This window comes from Lolium rigidum, chromosome 7 (genome assembly GCF_022539505.1).
Source record: "Lolium rigidum isolate FL_2022 chromosome 7, APGP_CSIRO_Lrig_0.1, whole genome shotgun sequence".
In the NCBI taxonomy this organism is placed as follows: domain Eukaryota; kingdom Viridiplantae; phylum Streptophyta; class Magnoliopsida; order Poales; family Poaceae; genus Lolium; species Lolium rigidum.
In genome coordinates, this window is record NC_061514.1 from 157,429,214 (window position 1) to 157,447,590 (window position 18,377).

Below are 18,377 nucleotides of genomic sequence, written 5' to 3' on the forward strand. Positions count from 1 at the left end.
CAACATGAAGAGCCGGGAGGCTCCCAGGACGGCTGGTGGGCCTGGTCCCTCGGGCGACGGTCCGTAATGCTCCGGCACACGTCCTATCGGTCGCAAGGGCGTGCCACCTGACCTATACCTGGTCAGGAAGGTGATGGATTGCTTCGATTAGTTTCCTGCATGGCAGACACGTAAACATTAAATGCGAGCCCGATCGGCTCTCAGGTTGCCCTGTGAATCGGCTCAAAGAGCCGTGGTTCACGTCGGATTTACGATGACATGGGGATCCTGCTTGATCAATACAAAGTTGGATCAATCTACGACAGTTTAGGGTTTTCACCGCATAACCGGAACATCCTACACGTAGTTGAGCCTAGCAGATACGAAAGATGATGGAAAACTAGTCCTAAAAGAGGCCTAAAAACCAACATTAAGTCAATTCCCGGAACAATCCCTTCTAGGACTAGCAAACCACGCCTCACGCACTACCGGATCGTTCAACCCGTTTGCAAGGCCTAACCATGCGGATATCAAACTAATCCTTGGAGAAGAAGGAACAACTATAACAGATCGGATCTACTAAACAAAGAACAAGCAAGATGCTGCCCTTACACCTAAGATAGATGTAAAGGCAGCTAGATATCGAGGGGTAGCATAGCTAAGCAAACATATTCAGAAAAACATCGATGCAAGCCCCAAAACATCTACGATAAGGGTGTTACTCGCCATCAACAAGGCTTCAGTACGAGTAACACCAGATAACGAATAAACCGATACTGCCTAGATCGCAAGATGCGATCTAGGCAGCATGATGCTTACCCGGAAGAAACCTCGAAACAAGGGGTGGCGATGCGCCTAGATTGTGTTTGTTGTGAACGTGATCGTCCTCCTTTCTCAATAACCCTAGGTACATATTTATAGTCCGGGGACTTTCTATCTTTGCAATAAACCTAGTCGTACACGACCAAACTCTATCTCTTAATTCTAAACTAAGATGCAATCTACCATAATGTACAGATACACGGGCAATCTAGCCCAAATTCTCGCACAAGGCCGATTCAGAGACACTTCGTGTACGTATCCTCCAAGCCCATCTCAATTACGGCCCATCTTCTGATTTGGCCAAAATCTGGTGATAACACATGCCCCCCTGGTTTTGGCAATAATAATTCCAAAACCACTCTGTTTTTCTCTTCGTCGGGTCACGCGTTGCAGAACAGAACCGCTTCAGTGTCTTGCCATCATGATGCCCTGTCTTCTCAACTTCTGCACGATTGACAGTTTTGGCACCGCGTCCTCGAAAACTGCTCAAGCATTAAATCTCCACTATATCCCCTTTATTTAACCGCATCGAGCAGTTCGCTTCTTCATCCCCTTGCTCCGTACTAGCCATCGGAAAGCCCTCCTCTGCGCCATGGACTCCTCCTCCTCCTCCTCTGCCTCCTCAGGTCTTTCCTCCCTATCCTCTCCCTTTCGTGAGCCGACGCCAGAGTGGGACTCGATGGCGGCGTACGATGTCCTCGCCCCAACGAAGTGGGACGAGGAGGATCATGATTCCTCCGTCTGGTCCGAGGATGACAAGTCCTTGACCGACGGAGAAGACAACTTCCAGTTCCTCGTCGATGGGGAGCTGGAGGCGGAGAGCGAGGACGACTTCTTCTCTTGGGACGACTTCACCTCCTCCGACGAGGAGGAGGAAGAGGAGGATGACACCTCCTTTGACGAGTATCCGCCGGCGAAGCGCTTCCGCGCCGGGTCGGATGACGGCGACGACGACGACGACGAGGAAGAAGGAGCCCCTGCCGAGGGCTACGGCAGCAGCGACGAGGAGCTCGCCGGCAGCAGCGCCGATGACAGCTACGACGGCGACGACGAGGGCAGCGACGACCGTTAGATTAGGGACTACTAGCATAGGACTAGTAGTAGTAATCGGCTCTTCTTTTGTTCTTCCTTTCCTGAGCAATCGGCTCTTCTCTGTACAAACCCTCTTTATTAATGAAGAAAATGTTTCTATGTCGATTTTGCTTTCATATCAATTTTGCCGATTATCAAAACAAGTCAACGCGCAAAGAGCCGATGGCAGCGCATCGGCCTTTACCATAAAAACGCGACTAAGGCCAAATCAGTTGCCTATTCAAACGGTAACCTGCAACCCTTGTCTGAAAGAGTAAACTCAGATCCCCAAATCGCCGCTCGAACAGATCCAACTTACGGCCACGCGAATTTCAGATCTCAACCGCGCAGATTCAACTCCGCAGCGAATCCAATGGCGGAATCATCCAACGCCAACCCTACGGTCTCTGGCCTGAAGGTAATCCTCAACCGCTTCTCGTTATCCGAGCATAGTGTTAGAATTAACAACAAACATCTGAATTAATGTCTCATTCCGTCATTAATTTTTAGGTATCAGACATTCTGCTGCCGCATCCTTCTCTTCCAAATTCTCTCTGTCTTGGCCCTCGTTCTACCGAGAGTCCTGCCCATTTGATTTCATGCGAGGCCAATAGAATTCCGTTCGTGAACCAGAATTTAGATCTAACTTCTTGGGCCGACTGCTTACGAGCCTGGCCTAATCCTCCTGAAGATTGGGTTTCATGGTACAATAGAATATCCAAAACTCACCAAGCCACCTGGGAAACCACAGGAATAGCCGATGCTTTAGCTTTATCACTGTCTCCGCTTGAGAAACATGAAAACCTTCTGAAAACCATCGGCTACTTTTGGTCTGATGCTTTGAATTGCTTCATGTTTGGCCATGGTCCCATGACACCAACCCTACTAGACGTGGCCATGATCAGTGGTCTAGACATTGCATCCCCAAGCCCCTCTGCTTTTATGCTGCCAAAGGTCCCTTTCACAGTCTCTTCCAAAACAGAGTGCACAAACTAGGGTGCTTATCTTCGACGCCACATGAAAAACAAAGGCCCTGTAACAGAGAAAGAACACACGGCCTTCCTGAATTTCTGGTTGGAACACTTCATATTCTGCGGCCCTTCACTTGCTCCAACCAAGAATTATCTTTCCTTGGCCTATGAACTTGCCAGAGGCACCCAGCTTGGCATTGGCAAACTGTTCCTTGGAGAGGTCTATCGATATCTCCAACTAATGTCTGTCAAACTATTTTCCCAAAAGACAGTCAAAACAGGAGGTCCCTGGTGGTTTATTCAGCTATGGGCTCAACTGTATTTCCAGAACCATGTCCCAAACTTTCCACCTTTAGCCACTTGCACCTTTCCAGATACTAACGGGAAGCCAATCCGGTGCACTAGCTACGGCCAAGCTCTATATAGCCTTCCGGGTAGTAAACTGACCCTCAAGGAAGCATTGGAGTGGTTCAGAATTTTCTACCAAGGCCTGGACAATCCTCTCTTCTTTCCTTATACGGAGTCTGAAAATTTTGAGAATCCAGTCTCCTTCAGGCTAGACAGCTTTGCCGATGACGCCAGCACTCGGCAATTGTATTCCATCATGATCCGTCCCTGCTTCCTTCCAGTTGGCATGAGCACCTCAAACAGGATCATCAAACCTGGTTATGAGTCTTACCAGCCGGTCGTAGCAGCCCGGAAGCTCGGTCTTGGGCAGGTATCTCCCCATTTCTTCCTCCACCACTTAACAGAGAGTAGAGCTGAGCTGCCCTATGTCCTCACCGGTCAGAGGTGTTACTCTTTCTTTGATGCTCTAGCCATCCCAGTTCCTCACAACCTCTCTTTTACCTCATCAACCGATGGTTTTGAGACCTGGTGGTCAATGTGGAAGACTCATGCCTTCAGGAGAGCTCTGGGACCATTGCTGAAACAACTTGATGCTGAATATGATATCCCTGCAGAACAGGTACCACTACTCACGAATTATCTTGAAGCGGCTTACAATGATTTCTGTCCTTTTATAACCCTGCTCTGTCTTCTTGCAGCAACAAGACGGTCCAGAACCTGTACCTGATGACGGCTCCCCCTTCAGATTCCTCCCACCAGCTCCGGTGGTCCTCTTCTGCAAAAACTCACCACCCTTGAAAAAGGTTGTGATGCAGAGCCAGCCGATTTCACCAAAATCGGCTTCCAAGAGCAGAGTATCTTCTGGGCCAGCTGCCCCCCGAGCCTCAGTCAAGGCGAGAACAGCAGTGAGGAAAGTAGCTGTCAGGAAGACCTTGAAGCGCCAAAACTCTACTCCAGCTCAAGAAAGTTCGCACGTAAGCTGATCCATGCCTTAGCTGACTTCATCTATCCTTCTAGGCTTCTGCAACATGCTTGTATTTCTTTTACAGGCCTCTACTGAAGAAAACTCCAGCGAGGAGACACGGTCCAGTCGAAAGGACTCGAGCTCGGGCAACTCTGGGAAAACCACCACGCAGAGTCAGCCAGACTTGCCACCGTCGGCTTCCAAGAAAAGGTCAGCTCCTGAACCCGCTGCTTCCCAAGCTCCAATCAAGGCAGGGCAGGGCGGTCTACGCACAAAGAGCCGATGCATCAAGAATGCTCGCAAGGAACCGCAAACCTCTTCGTTAAACCAGGAGATTTCGAATGTAATTACCCTCCATACTCTCCTTGGCTCATATTTCATGCTAACCCATTGCTGTTCTCATCGGCTAACCACTTCCTTTGCAGACTGATGACACCTCTAGTGGGGAAGTCGAGGAGGTACTGATGCCATCCGCCACCCTGGACCTAGCACCTTCGAAAAGTGTGCCTGACAAGGCTGCCAACTTGGCCAAGCCCACAGCAGAAACACAAGAGCCGATCACCTCTTCATCGGCTGTTCATCTGGTCTTAGGAGAGGAACACTTCCTTCCCTTAGCTCTACCCTTCTCTTTCGCTGTATAATGACGTTGTTCTCGTTGTTTGTCAGGGTTATGACCTCTCAAGCTTGCTAACGTTCGACCCTGAATCCATCGAACCAGCTACTTCTAAAGCAAATGAAGAGTCAGGACCCAGCGCTACACATGGTCGACTCCAGCATCTCAAGGCCCTGCTCTCCTCCTCAATTGAGACATTGGTTGAAGACCCCGAGGAAGTGAAGAGCATTGTTGAAGGCATCCAGCCTCATCTCCCGGTGACGTTGCAGGTGAAACTCTGGCCGGTTGTGACTCGTCCGCCTACAGGTCAAGGGTGAAATTGGCTTGTCGGAGAATCGACCTGCGCCACTCCCAGCCTTCCGTTGAAAGCCGATATTGCGGACAAATGTCGGCGGCTTAATGAGAAAAAGGCAGCTTTGGAGGCCAAAGTCGACACCTCTCGTCAAGACTCGCTGAACTTGAGACCTTGCGAAAGGAGTTGGAGGACCTTGAAGAGAGGGTCCGGGCAACCAAACAGCTCATCCAAGATAAGGAAGCTCTTATTGCCCACTCCTACGAGGAAGCAGAAGGCCTCAAAGCTGAACTGAAGACTGATCTGGCCGAAATACGCGCCCTGAACAAGCAGCTGGTGACAGGCAAGGACGAAGATGATGAGGCCGAGATCGCCGAGGTGGATCGTGTTCGTGCTGATGCCCTCCATGCCCTTGAGGCATTCCTTCAGTAGAGCCTCTCTATGTAACCTGATAACTGCTCAATTGAGCTTGTACCTCTAGAGTCGATGGCTGTGCATCGGCTTTTTTTTAGTCTGCAGTCGATGTCTGTGCATCGGCTGTACTTGTATCCTGTTGTTTCGTATATTTTTTTTTACTGGCCGATTTCGTGCATCGGCCCCATATTTCATTGTCTGTTATCCCGTATTAGGTGCCCCCCGAGCCGATTTTTCCAAGTAATTGAAGATATCGGCTCTCCAGTTATCCGATTCCAGGAACTGTACCTGAACCTCGGCTCCACCTGCTACGTCCTTGTAGCCTCGATATTCTTTCAACCAGGCTATCATCAAGCTCCTCAGATGCGGATCCAACCTTTTGCTGATAAATGTTGGTCGCGGCTTATCCCCAGGACCAATGTCAATCTCTTCTAGCTCATCGGCCGATGTAAACCCATACCCTAGCTTTCCGTCGCCTGCTAGATCGATGTTGAACACAGGCAAAACATATGGTAAGGATAGTTTGGGCCGATTGCTGGAATCGGCCTCCTTTTTCATTGCATTGCTCAATGAGGGTTTACAACTTATCGGTGTTCTATGACGACTACGTGACATGCTTGAGGTGAGATCGTTGCTTTTTATTTTTTGGGGCCGATCGCAGGGATCAGCCTTGCCACGTACGTCCATTGCCTCTGGTCTTGCTACTCTGTCAGGCCGGTGGATAAGACCAGCCTCACCCCGTTTTTTGAAGCTTCGATGCGCTCATAGCCGTCCAAACTGATTCCAGAGATCGGCTCTTGATCGTCTGCATCCCAAATACTCATGCCAGCTAGTGAGATCTCGATCGAGTCATCTGCATGAACGACCTCCACTTCATCTCCATCCCACTGTATCAGGCATTGGTGCATTGTGGATGTAATGCAGCAGTTGGCGTGAATCCAATCCCTCCCTAGCAGGACAGCGTAGGTGCTTTTGCTGTCGACGATGAAGAATGACGTAGGGATGGTTTTTCGGCCCACGGTTAGTTCCACGTTCAGAACGCCTTGTGCTTCCGATGCTTGGCCGTTGAAATCTCTTAGTGTGATGTTGGTCTTGATCAGATCTGCGTTAGAGCGTCCCAAACGCCGTAGCATGGAGTACGGCATTATATTGACTGCCGCTCCCGTGTCAACTAACATCTTGTTGACAGGCTGCCCATTGATATAACCTCTTAGGTACAGGGCCTTCAAGTGCCTGTAGCTCCTCTCACGTGGCTTTTCAAAGATAACCGGCCGTGGACCGCTGATCAAACCGTGCTACTGGCACTTCTTCAGTGCTTGGAGCACAAAACTCCGACGGGAGTATGAACACCATGTTTGTGCCAGCCGATACCTTCGCATCGGCTTTTGCTTGTTTGGGGCGCCATTCTTTCTTCTGTGGACGCGTCTCTGTCTCCAAAGTTTGCTGAATTTTTACGGCCAGATCGGGCCGTGCCTTTCTCAACGTGTACAGGTACTGCGCCTCGGCTTCCTCCAAGTTGCGCAGTCGCTGAACCCTACGCTTTTGGGAATGACTGAGTCCATCAGGGCACCACCTTGGACGGTGGTATCTATCTTCTTCTTCATCTTCTGACTCCTCGAAGTCTTCCTCTCGAGATGACTCAGCTCGTTGGTTCTGAGGTGGAAGAGGCCCTAGACGCTTGAACACTGAAACCTCACTTGCGCCCTTCTTCTGCTGTCTACATTCCGGGCAGTTATCGATCGTAGGCAATCGGCTCATTCCTGAGTCCCAGCAGTGTTTGAAGAAAGGACAATCCCAGTGTCTGTCCATGTCTTCCTGCTCTCTTGACTTCTCCTTAGCGCATCGTTCATATCTTTCGTCGTTTCTATCATACCGACGATATTTTCTGCTATCAACATCAGACCGACGATATCTTTCGTCATCCATGTCGTATCGCCGACGTCGGTCGTACTGATGCTCATATTTATTCAGGAGATGCGCAGAGAGCGGTCGTTGGTACCGCACGTTCCTCACTTGTTCCTTGGTGAGGTACCATCTATCATCATATCTGGGCCGGTCGCGTGGATCGGCCTCCTCCTTATCTTTGCCACGGGAGTGACTGATGTCTTCTTTATCCTTGCCATGGCGGTCTACAAGCCCTGCCATGTTAACCTCGAATGAGAAACTTGGCCCGCACCCCGCGGAGTGATTGAGTTCCACCAAGTTAACACCAGGAAACGGGTGCGTGTCTACTTTCATGGCAAACTGACCGAGGATCAGACGGCCCTGTTCTATCGCCATTTGGATCTGCCGACGCAACACTTTGCGGTCATTGGTGGCATGGGTGAACGAGTGATGCCACTTGCGATGACGGTCTCCCGTTCATTTCTTGCACCGTAGGGATTTTATGGCCTTCGGGTAACTTCAGCTGCTTTTCTTTCAGCAATAAATCGAATATCTGCTCGGTTTTGCTTATATCGAAGTCAAACCCTTTTGCAAGCCCTTGTTGTTTCACCCATTTGCAGGACACGGGAGTTGCCCCCCGAGTCCATTCAGCCACGGCTACCTCCTGGTCTTCTGCAAAGTCCTCAACTTCTTCTGCCTCGACCAGACCTATCGGGCGCTTGAACTTGTCTTGGTACAATTCTGGGTGGCGCTGTTCATATAATGTTAATTTCTGAACCATGTGTGCCAGTGAATTATATTCCACTTGGAAAGCCAAATCTTTGATCGGCGCTGCGAGGCCTACCACTGCCAGATCGACTGCTTCTTTCTCAGTTAAACGAACCGAATAACATCGGTTCTTGACAATCCTGAAACGCTGAATGTAATCAGACACCGTCTCTCCCCGCTTCTGCAGGACCTGCGTCAGATCGGCAATGCCAGCCTCGGTAGCTTCTGAGTGATATTGTACATGAAACTGCTCTTCCAGTTGCTTCCATGTCCGAACTGAATCTGGTGGCAATGAGGTGTACCACCCAAAAGCTGGTCCTGTGAGAGATTGCGCAAAAAACCTCACACGTAACGGCTGATGCTGAAATCATGCCTAACTGCGCCAAATATCGGCTCACGTGCTCAATTGAGCTAGACCATTCTGATCCACTGAACTTTGAGAACTCAGGGAGCCGATACTTGGGCGGCAGCGGGATCAGATCATATTCGTTGGGATACGGCTTGGAATAGCCGATTGTTCTCCTCTTAGGCAGGATACCGAACTGGTCTCTCAAGATCGTACTGATCTGATCCATGGTATGCGCTGCAGGGGTTGAGCTTTCATGACTCGTTCCGGTGGCATATTTAGCTAGCCACGCCTGTTTATCGGCGTCAGCTCCAGAAATCCCTCCTGCTGTAATCTGGCTTGTGCGCGCCCAATTATTGCAGTCCGGCACGTATGTGCACACGTATCCATGTGGGATCTCTTTAGGTGGCTCATACAGGAATTGGTAATCGCCAGGATCACCTCCAATCTTGTAGACGATGTATGCAGGTGAACCCTGTGGCTCTGGAGCTGCAAGCGTGAATGGTAGTTGCGGTCTGGTGTGGAACGGTGCCTCTCCCTGATGAGTTCCTAGGGTAGGCCCTGACGGGGAGTACTGATGCTTCATGATTTCCTGAACCACGCGAACCGCAATACGCTCCAAAGTGTTCACCAGGCTTTCAGAATGGCGGTGTAGAGAATGAGCCACCATATAATTAACTTCTTGGCGCAGAGCCCTGGTGCGCTCCTCCGAAGGGAGAGACAGATCTACTCCATCGAGCACGCCTTCGGGTGTGAATCCTTTGAACCTAATGCCATGTGCACGGGTCCTTTCGAAAGAGCCGATGAGATCGGCTTCGAAGAGAGCCTTAAGCTCATCATATTTCTTCTTGTGATCCGCAGGCAGATCTTCATACTTGACTGGTTCGTCCGACATCGCAGCTGCAGATGTTGACGTAGTTGGTGTAGAGTGTCCCACCGGGCGTGCCAGAATGTGTTGCCTGCCAAAACCCACCGGCGAGCAGCGACGAGCAACACGAAGAGCCGGGAGGCTCCCAGGACGGTTGGTGGGCCCTGGTCCCTCGGGCGACGGCCCGCAATGCTCCGGCACACGTCCTATCGGTCCCACCGGGCGTGCCAGAATGTATTGCCTGCCAAAACCCACCGGCGAGCAGCGACGAGCAACACGAAGAGCCGGGAGGCTCCCAGGACGGCTGGTGGGCCCTGGTCCTTCGGGCGACGGCCCGCAATGCTCCGGCACACGTCCTATCGGTCGCAAGAGCGTGCCACCTGACCTATACCTGGTCAGGAAGGTGATTGATTGCTTCGATTAGTTTCCTGCATGGCAGACACGTAAACATTAAATGCGAGCCCGATCGGCTCTCAGGTTGCCCTGTGAATCGGCTCAAAGAGCCGATTGCCCCATGGTTCACGTCGGATTTACGATGACATGGGGATCCTGCTTGATCAGTACAAAGTTGAATCAATCTACGACAGTTTAGGGTTTTCACCGCATAACCGGAACATCCTACACGTAGTTGAGCCTAGCAGATACGAAAGATGATGGAAAACTAGTCCTAAAAGAGGCCTAAAAACCAACATTAAGTCAATTCCCGGAACAATCCCTTCTAGGACTAGCAAACCACGCCTCACGCACTACCGGATCGTTCAACCCGTTTGCAAGGCCTAACCATGCGGATATCAAACTAATCCTTGGAGAACAAGGAACAACTATAACAGATCGGATCTACTAAACAAAGAACAAGCAAGATGCTGCCCTTACACCTAAGATAGATATAAAGGCAGCTAGATATCGAGGGGTAGCATAGCTAAGCAAACATATTCAGAAAAACATCGATGCAAGCCCCAAAACATCTACGATAAGGGTGTTACTCGCCATCAACAAGGCTTCAGTACGAGTAACACCAGATAACGAATAAACCGATACTGCCTAGATCGATGCTTACCCGGAAGAAACCCTTGAAACAAGGGGTGGCGATGCGCCTAGATTGTGTTTGTTGTGAACGTGGTCGTCCTCCTTTCTCAATAACCCTAGGTACATATTTATAGTCCGGGGACTTTCTATCTTTGGAATAAACCTAGTCGTACACGACCAAACTCTATCTCTTAATTCTAAACTAAGATGCAATCTACCATAATGTACAGATACACGGGCAATCTAGCCCAAATTCTCGCACAAGGCCGATTCAGAGACACTTCGTGTACGTATCCTCCAAGCCCATCTCAATTACGGCCCATCTTCTGATTTGGCCAAAATCTGGTGATAACAGTCTTATCATGTCATGTCTACACGACTACACCATCGACACCTCCCTATTTTGACCCCTTCACTCACACTCTTCCGCGAGGCTTCGTGTCTTGCACGACACATGCTGCAACCAGTGGCGGCGCCAGGTTTGAGTTGCTGGGTATTCATTGTAATTTTTTTCAGCTCAAGGCAACATAGTGTACTATGATTTAGAAGCTTGTTTGTGGAAAATTAGGTTTGCTACTATGAGTCTATGCGCGTGTGCTTGAAGAATGCTCCCCCTCCGCTGCTTCGTTCGATGGCCGCTGCTCCCCTTGCGGCCTCGCCGCCGGGCTGCCGAGCCGTCATGCTCCTCAAGCATGACGAGCCCATCCCCCATCCCAGGGACGGAGCCAGGAATGAAATATAAGGGGGTCAATCTTATTATGAGGGAGCCAGAACTAGCTAAAATCACATAAATAAGGAGCTGCCATGGCTTGTGTTCAAAGGGGGGGGGCAGCCCCCCTCGTCCCCCCTTGTCTCTGTCCCTGCCCCATCCTTAAGTCTCTCCCTCCAGATTTAATTCTCCTTAATTCTCTCTCAGGTCCAGCGCTACTGATTGACCATGCCCGCACGGGACTCTCCCTAATCTCCGGCGCCATTAACTGTCCATGCATGAATAGAATTCTGCTTTGATATCTGGCGCAGGGTAACAGAACAAGGAACGATTAATTAGGGGTAGCGGAGGGACTAATGATGTATGCTGCTATCGGCCAGATGAGAACATGTACTCCGTATAATGTTTATTTTTGAACAGAATCTTGGGTATTCACTTGCATACAGTGTTGGAGATATGCCCAAGAGGCAATAATAAAGTGGTTATTATAATATCTTTGTGTTTATGATAAATGTTTGCATACCATGCTATAATTGTATTAACCGAAACATTGATACATGTGTGTTATGTAAACAACAAGGAGTCCCTAGTAAGCCTCTTGTATAACTAGCTTGTTGATTAATGGATGATCATGGTTTCGTGATCATGAACATTGGATGTTATTAATAACAAGGTTATGTCATTAGTTGAATGATATAATGGACACACACCCAAATGAGTGTAGCATAAGATCAAGTCATTAAGTTCAAATTGCTATAAGCTTTCGATACATAGTTGCCTTAGTCCTTCGACCATGAGATCATGTAAATCACTTACACCGGAAGGGTACTTTGATTACATCAAACGCCATTGCGTAAATGGGAGGTTATAAAGATGGGATTAAGTATTCGGAAAGTGTGAGTTGAGGCATATGGATCAATAGTGGGATTTGTCCATCCTGATAACGGATAGATATACTCTGGGCCCTCTCGGTGGAATATCGTCTGATTAGCTTGCAAGCATATGATTTGATCATAAGAGATGACATACCACGGTACGAGTAAAGAGTACTTGTCGGTAACGAGGTTGAACAAGGTACGGAGATACCGATGATCAAACTTCGGACAAGTAAAATATCGTGTGACAAAGGGAATTGACATCTTATGTAAATGGTTCAATCGATCACTAAGTCATCGTTGAATATGTGGGAGCCATTATGGATCTCCAGATCCCGCTATTGGTTATTGCTCGGAGAGGAGTCTCGACCATGTCTGCATAGTTCGCGAACCGTAGGGTGACGCGCTTAAGGTTCGATGTCGCATAAGTATATTTGAATATGGTATGGAGACGAAGTTTGTTCGGAGTCTCGGATGTGATCCAGGATGTCACGAGGAGGTCCGGAATAGTCCGGAGAATAAGATTCATATAAGGGAAGTTGATTTCTGGGTTTCGGAAAAGTTCGGGATTTTTCCGGTGATTGACTGGAAGGTTCTAGAAGGTTCCGGAGGGGTCCACCATGGGGCCCACGACCTAGGAGGGCTAGCATGGGCCGAGGGGATGCTCCCTGGCCTAATGGGCTGGGGGCACATGCCCCCCAAGGCCCAGGCCGGCCAACCCCTAGGGAAACCCTAGGGGGATCAACTTGGGGGGAGGAAATCCCTCTCCCCCCACTTGGCCGCCGCCCCCCTAACCCTAGATGGGAAGGGGGCCACCCCACCGACCTGGCCCCCTATATAAAGAGGGGAGGGGGTGGCCGGCCACCCATCCCATGATTAGCCCCTCCTCTGGCCGCCTCTCTCCTCCACCATACGCTGCTCCGGCTTAGGCGAAGCCCTGCAGTTTTCTTCCTCCACTTCCACCACCACGCCGTCGTGCTGCTGGAACTTGGAGGAGATCTACCACACCTCCGCTGCCCGCTGGAACGGGGAGAGGAAGGAGCTTCATCGACACCGTACGCGCGGCCGAGTACGGAAGTGCTGCCGGATTGCAGCACCGAACGATCGTCTACACCAACAACGAGATTAATCTCGTAAGCTTTGGAATCTTCGAGGGTTAGTCTCATCTCCATCTCGTTGCTTCGATCTTGTAGATTAGATCTTGGGTGTTCCATAGATTAGATCTTGGATTTATTCGTCTTTGCGGTAGGAATTTTTTTGTTTTCTATGCTACGAACCCCATCAGTGGTATCAGAGCCATGTCTATGCATAGATCTGTTGCACGAGTAGAACACAATGGTTTTGTGGGCGGTGATGCTTTTGTTGCTTTAGTTTGTTTACTTTGCATCTTGCGGGATGGTGGGATGAAGCGGCCCGGGCTAACTTTACATGACCTCGTCTCATGAGACTTGCTCCACGCTTGACATGCAACTTGTATTGCATAAGTGGCTTTGCGGGTGTCTGTCTCTCCCACCATAGTGAAGATTACAATTTGCACTTTCTATTGTCAACACTAGTATCACCATTGTGGTTCATGTTCGTAGGTAGATTGGATCTTACTCGAAAACCCTAAACCACGTAAAATATGCAAACCAAATTAGAGGCGTCTAACTTGTTTTTGCAGGGGTTTGGTGATGTGATATGGCCATGATGTGATGATGATTATATTTGATGTATGAGATGTTCATTGTTGTATTATGGCAACCGGCAGGAGCCTAATGGCTGTCTTTAATTTTTGTCAAAGACCTGCGTGTCTATTCATCATGTAATAGCTTTATTTCAAGTAGTTGTTATAGTAGCTATAAGTGATGGACAACCATGAAGCGGCGCCACTGACCTTGACACCATGCTGGTGATGATGGAGATCATGTCCGTGCTTTGGAGATGGAGATCAAAAGCACAACAAGAAAGGCCATATCATATCACACATTATAAATTGCATGTGATGTTAATCCTTTTTATGCATCCTATTTTGCTTAGATCGCGACGGTAGCATTATAAGAAGATCCCTCTCACTAAATATCAAGATAATAAAGTGTTCATCCTTAGTATGCACCGTTGCTAAGACTTGTCGTTTCGAAGCATCTCGTGATGATCGGGTGTGATAGACTCTACATGTGCATACAACGGGAGCAAGCCAGATTTGCACACGCGGATACTAAGGTTGCCTTGACGAGCCTAGCATGTCAGACATGGTCTCGGAACACGGGATACCGAAAGGTAGAGCATGAGTCATATGAATGATATGATGAACACTTTGAGTGTTCGCCTTTGAAGCTACATCTTTTCTCGTGAAGATCAGACTTGGTGTAGTGGATTTCGTTCGTGTAATCACTAAGACAATGCGAGGGATGTTGTTTTGAGTGGGAGTTCACCTAGTTAATTTAAGAATTAAAATTGAACTCATTTTATCATAAACTTAGTCTAAACTCTTTGCAAATATGTTGTAGATCATGGCGCCCCCCTCCATCAATTTTAACCAGTTCCTAGAGAAAGAAAAGCTTAATGGCAATGGTAGCAACTTCACTGACTGGTTCCGTCATGTGAGGATTTTTCTCACTGGTGGAAGCCTGCAATATGTGCTCTATGCACCGCTAGGTCCCCCACCACCTCCTGCAGTATCCGAGGACATAAAGAATGTTTATGAGACTCGGGCAACTCGGTACTCCGAAGTTCAGTGTGCCATCTTGTGCAGCTTAGAGGCAGAGCTCCAAAAGCGTTTTGAGCACCACGACCCATGTGAGATGATGCGTGAGCTCAAGCTTATCTTTGAAACTCATGCGGCCGTGGAGAGCTATGAGGCCTCGAAACAGTTCTTTAGCTGTATGATGGAAGAGGGCAGCTCCGTTAGTGAGCACATGTCCGCCATGTCCGGACATGCGAAGAAGCTCAGTGACATGGGGATGATGATCCCTAACCAGCTGGGTATTCATCGTGTCCTTCAATCACTGCCACCAAGTTACAAGAACTTCGTGATGAACTACAACATGCAGAACATGAATAAAGATTTACCTGAACTCTTTTCCATGCTGAAATCTGCTGAAGTAGAGATAAAGAAGGAGAATCAAGTGTTGATGGTCAACAAGACCACCGGTTTCAAAAAGCAGGGCAAGCCTAACAAGGGTAACTTCAAGAAGGGCGGCAAGAAAGTTGCAGCGCATCCTGAGAAGCCTAAGGCTGGTCCTAATCTGAGACCGTGTGCTATTACTGCCAGGGGAAGGGGCACTGGAAGCGCAATTGCTCCAAATACTTGGCCGATCTGAAGAGCGGCCATGTAAAAAAAGAAAGGTATATTTGATATACATTTTATTGATGTTTATCTTACTGGTTCTCGTAGTAGTGCCTGGGTATTTGATACTGGTTCGGTTGCTCACATTTGTAACTCGAAACAGGAAGCTGCGGAATAGACGAAGCCCGGCAAGGGACGAGGTGACGATGCGCGTTGGAAATGGATCCAAAGTCGATGTGATCGCCGTCGGCACGCTCCCTCTACATCTACCTTCGGGATTAGTTTTAAACCTCAATAATTGTTATTTGGTACCTGCGTTGAGCATGAACATTATATCCGGATCTTGTTTGATGCAAGACGGTTATTCGTTTAAGTCCGAGAATAATGGTTGTTCGATTTATATGAGTAATGTCTTTTATGGCCATGCACCTGAGATGAATGGTTTATTCTTGTTAAATCTCGATAGTAGTGATACACATGTTCATAACATTGATGCTAAGCGAATTAAATTGAATGATAATTCTACTTATATGTGGCACTGTCGTCTTGGTCATATTGGAGTGAAGCGCATGAAGAAACTCCATTCCGATGGACTTCTTGAGTCACTTGACTTTGAGTCACTTGACAGATGCGAAACATGTCTAATGGGAAAAATGACTAAGACTCTATTTTCTGGTACAATGGAGCGAGCTACAGACTTGTTGGAAATCATACATACCGATGTGTGTGGACCAATGAGTGTAGCATCGCGCGGTGGTTATCGTTATGTTCTAACCTTCACGGATGATCTGAGTAGATATGGATATATTTACTTTATGAAACATAAGTCCGAGACTTTTGAGAAGTTCAAGGAATTCCAAAGTGAAGTAGAAAATCAACGTAACAAGAAGATTAAGTTTCTGCGTTCTGATCGCGGAGGCGAATATCGGAGTTATGAGTTTGGCATGCATTTAAAGAAATGCGGAATACTTTCACAGTTGACACCGCCGGGAACACCACAACGCAATGGTGTGTTCGAACATCGTAATCGAACTCTCTTAGATATGGTTCGATCTATGATGTCTCTTACCGATTTGCCATTATCATTTTGGGGTTATGCATTAGAGACAGCCGCATTCACTTTAAATAGGGCACCATATAAATCCGTTGAAACGACACCGTATGAATTATGGTTTGGGAAGAAACCTAAGTTGTCATTCCTTAAAGTTTGGGGTTGCGAAGCTTATGTAAAGAAGTTACAACCTGACAAGCTAGAACCCAAAGCGGAGAAATGTGTCTTCATAGGATACCCTAAAGAAACAATTGGGTACACTTTCTATCACAGATCCGAAGGCAAAATCTTTGTTGCCAAGAACGGATCCTTTCTTGAGAAGGAGTTTCTCACTAAAGAAGTGACTGGAAGGAAAGTAGAACTCGACGAGGTTGATGAACCTTCTCTCATAGATCAGAGTAGCGCGAGTGCCGGAAGAAGTTTCGCGCAGCCAACGCCGATAGGAGAGGAAGCAAATGATGATGATCATGAAACTTCGAACGAGGAAGCTACTGAACCTCGCAGATCGACGAGGGAACGTACCACTCCTGATTGGTATGATCCCTGTCTTAATGTCATGATTGTGGACAACAATGATGAGGACCCTGCGACATATGAAGAAGCAATGATGTGTAACATCCCAAATTTCAATAAAAGGAAGAAGAAGAATTCCAGAGATCCAAAATTCAGAACCAACAAAAACTTTTAAATTGCATATAGTGCCCTGCATAGGACTTGTGCATTTTGAGTGATAAGCCATGATGCTTGTTTTATTTGTTATGTAATGAACCCTAAAACCCTAAAGTGATCAAGTGAAGATCACCAAACAAATAAATCAAAAAGAGAAAGAAATCAAATAAGAGTAAAACCCTAAATACCCTAACATATGACTTATGCCATTTTTACAAATTTGATCCTAAACCCATTTGATCTTCACCATTATTTGCAATATGATATTAAAGAGTTATTACAACTTTGGGAATCAAAGAAATACCATTTAAACCAAACCCAAAAATCAAAATATGATCACATGGAATAATGGTCATTTTTGACAATTATATTCTGGTCACCACTTTGAGCCTCTCTATTTCAAGATTTCTAAACTAAACAAATTCAAATCTTTGCATGTCATCCAAGTACACAACAAGGTGAACAACTTTTGTAAAGATCATCATACCAAATTCATTTTGGATCAAGAGATATGATCAAGCAAAGATGAGACTTTGAAACAAATGCAAGATTCCCAATTTTCAAAATGTGATCAAACCAAGCCTTGTCTTGACCACCACTTGACCTAGCATTGATCCCTGGACATCACTACACCTAGCCCATGCAAGAAACCACCATGGACACGACCAGAACATGGCTGGCCATGGCCATGCCGGCCCCGTTCCACCTCGACTCGCCACCCTTCTCTCCCTGCCTCTCCAACCCTCACCACCTTGCCAAACACGTCGCCCTTGATCCCAGAAGATCGCCCGTACTCGCCATTGACCGAGAGGACAACGACACGACCCGGACGACGCACGCCCAGTACGTCCCAGGTACGACCCGAGCGGCATGGCGACGTCACCGCGCACGGACGCGCGCGACACGGCCACGCGGCGTTTGCCGTACCTCGTCGTACCCCGACCACCTCCGCGCGCCCTGGTACCCTCCTCACCACGCGGAGCTCGCCGGACACGCCGTCGTCACCACCTAGCGCCTACCGTCGGCGGAGAGGACGAGCGCTCCCGCCACGGCCGCGCCAGTACGTGCAAGGACCCGACCACCGTACGCCTCGCCTTAACTCGCCACGGACGCTCGCGGATTCGCCGTACCCTCCCGATCGTCGCTATGTCATCGCCTAGCCCTCTAGCTCGCCGGAGGCGCCGCGCCCGCGACGACCCGCACCACGACCCGCAGCACCTCCTCAATCCTATAAATACCGAGCTCCCTGGACACAACCAAGCACACCACCTCGCTCACCACTCTTCACTGCCTCGCCTCACACTATTAGCCAGTTAAATCATCACCGGAGTCGCCTCAATTTGATGATTGGAGCCGCGGAAGCCTGGTGAACATCGCCGTCGATTGGAGCCGCCCCTGGAGCCGCCGCCGGTACCAGGAGCATCGCTGTCGTCTACACC